The sequence below is a fragment of the Bison bison genome, unplaced genomic scaffold (genome assembly GCF_000754665.1).
Source record: "Bison bison bison isolate TAMUID 2011002044 unplaced genomic scaffold, Bison_UMD1.0 scf7180017864193, whole genome shotgun sequence".
In the NCBI taxonomy this organism is placed as follows: Eukaryota; Metazoa; Chordata; class Mammalia; order Artiodactyla; family Bovidae; genus Bison; species Bison bison.
Window position 1 is genome coordinate 179,506 of NW_011494765.1, and position 2,958 is coordinate 182,463.

Genomic DNA, 2,958 nt, shown 5'->3' on the forward strand with positions numbered 1-2,958 from the left:
ATTTGCTATTATTTTCTCCCATTCTGAAGGCTGTCTTTTCACCTTGCTAATAGTTTCCTTTGATGTGCAGAAGCTTTTAAGGTTAATTAGGTCCCATTTGTTTATTTTTGCTTTTATTTCCAATATTCTGGGAGGTGGGTCATAGAGGATCCTGCTGTGATGATGTCGGAGAGTGTTTTGCCTATGTTCTCCTCTAGGAGTTTTATAGTTATATAATCACCTGGAAATAAAGTTTTTCTCTCTTCTTTCCAATCTTGATGCCTTTTACTTTCTTGCCTAATTGCACTGGCTAGTTCAGTTCAGTTCAGTCGCTCAGTCTGTCCAACTCTTTGCGACCCCATGAATCACAGCATGCCAGGCCTCCCTGTCCATCACCAACTCCTGGAGTTCACCCAAACCCATGTCCATCAAGTCGGTGATGCCATCCAGCCATCTCATCCTCTGTCGTCCCCTTCTCCTCCTGCCCCCAATTCTTCCCAGCATTAAGGTCTTTTCCAACGAGTCAACTCTTCACATGAGATAGCCAAAGTATTGGAGTTTCAGCTTCAACATCAGTCCTTCCCATGAACACACAGGACTGATCTTCTTTAGGATGAACTGGTTGGATCTCCTTGCAATCCAAGGGACTCGCAAGAGTGTTCTCCAACACCACAGTTCAAAAGCATCAATTCTTCAGCGCTCAGCTTTCTTCACAGTCCAACTTTCACATCCATACATGACCATTGGAAAAACCATAGCCTTGACTAGATGGACCTTTGTTGGCAAAGTAATGTCTCTGCTTTTAAATATGCTATCTAGGTTGGTCATAACCTTCAGTAAATATTGATTAGAAACACTGTTGTTTCTGAACTTACAGAAGAGAACCTAGATAGAGGTGATGGCTGTACAACACTGTGAATATACTTAATGCCACTGAATTGTGCACTTTAAATTGGTTAAAATGGTAAATTTTATGATATGTGTATATATAATGAAATATTACTCAGCCATTAAAAGGAACAAAATAGGGTCATTTGTAGAGACATGGATGGACCTAGAGTCTGTCATACAGAATGAAATAAGTCAGAAAGAGATAAATAAATATCATATATTAACACATATATGTGGAATCTCAACAAATGGTATCAATTCAGTTCAGTCGCTCAGATGGACCTATTTCCAAGGCAGCAATATAGATGCAGAGAACAAACATTTGGATACAAGAGGGGCAGGGGAGAGTGGGACAAATTGGAAGACTGGGATTGACATATACACACTACCCTGTGTGAAATAGATAGCTAGTGGAAGCTACTACAAAGCACAAGAAGCTCAACTTTATGTTCTATGATGATCTAGAGGGGTGGGATGGGGATGATGTGAAGGAGGTCCAAGAGGGAAGAGATATATGTATGCATAAGTCTGATTCACTTCATTGTACAGCAGGAACTAACACAACATTGTAAAGCAATTACATTCCAAATTTTTTCAAAAAGTACAATTTATTCCATAGGGAAAATAAAAGAAAGAGTAATTAAAAATGTAATATGAATCCTAGAAGAACAAAAAATAAAATTGGAGAAAAAGATTTAGAAAAATAATGGAGGCTGTGCTGTAGTGGCCTTGTTCTCCGCTTTTCGCTGTTGCTGTTTGACGACGTTGCCCTGCTCACTTCAGCCTCCGGCCTGCCATCTCCTTGAGACCTACCACCATGCCTTCAATTAAGTTGCAGAGCTCTGATGGAGAGATATTCGAAGTTGATGTTGAAATTGCAAAACAATCTGTGACCATCAAGACTATGTTGGAAGATTTGGGAATGGATGATGAAGGAGATGATGATCCAGTCCCCTTGCCAAATGTTAATGCAGCAATATTGAAAAAGGTCATTCAGTGGTGCACCCACCACAAGGATGATCCTCCTCCTCCTGAGGATGATGAGAACAAAGAAAAACGAACAGATGATATACTTGTTTGGGATTAAGAATTCCTGAAAGTTGACCAAGGGACACTCTTTGAACTTATATTGGCAGCAAACTATTTAGACATCAAAGGTTTGCTTGATGTTACCTGCAAGACTGTTGCTAATATGATCAAGGGCAAAACTCCTGAGGAGATTCGAAAGACATTCAATATCAAAAATGATTTTACTGAAGAAGAGGAAGCCCAGGTACGCAAAGAGAATCAGTGGTGTGAGGAGAAGTGAAATTTCGTGTCTAACGCTGTAACACTGTAAGGATTATTCCAAATACTAGTTGCACTGCTTTGTTTATAATTGTTAATATTAGAAAAAGAGTCAACAAATGCAGCAGCAAGTCAATTGTATCAGCAGAATGTTGTCCTCATTGCATGTGTAGTTTCAGTACAGTTCCCAAACTTAAGGCCCAGTTTCTTCTAGTGTGATTGAAAGTTTCTTTCTTTGCTCTGAATAAAATTGAACTGTGGGTTCCCTACAGAAAGTGGCATTTTGGGCTTTCCCTTTTTGTAAAGCAATTTCTGCCTAGTTTATTGTCCAGTTAATTTTAGTTCAGTGACTTTTAAAGTTGGCGTTGTAAATAAAGCAACTTGCAAAAAACCTTCTGAAATAGAATTTAACAACGTATTATCTTTATTCAACTGGAAACTGGATAAAGGCTACTTGAGGTAAATGCTTTGAGTGGGGTTATCAGAGTGTCTTTAATCTTCCTGGAGGAGTAAGTACCCCTGGTATTCATTAGCCTGTATGTAGCAGGGCTTCCTTAATTGGGTCTGAGGGCTTATTTTTGCATTTTTAATCCTCTCAGCTTTGAAGGCCCAGTTACTACTCAGTTAGTGGTTTGGGAGGAGATATAATAATTAGTTTGCTAGCTTTTCAGTTAAAAAAAGATAGCCTATATGGTGTGTCATCTTTTTATAATCAGTGATCCCATGTGGGGAAAACTATTCATACTACTTGCATGTAGAAAATAATTTAACCTTTAATGTTAAAATGTGTGGCATAACCCA

General features: G+C 38.8%; 1 pseudogene; it reads left to right on the top strand.

The window, feature by feature from the left end:
- Window positions 1-1,658: 1,658 nt before the first annotated feature.
- LOC104991509 overlaps window positions 1,659-2,958 on the top strand; it is a 2,674-nt pseudogene continuing 1,374 nt past the window's right edge.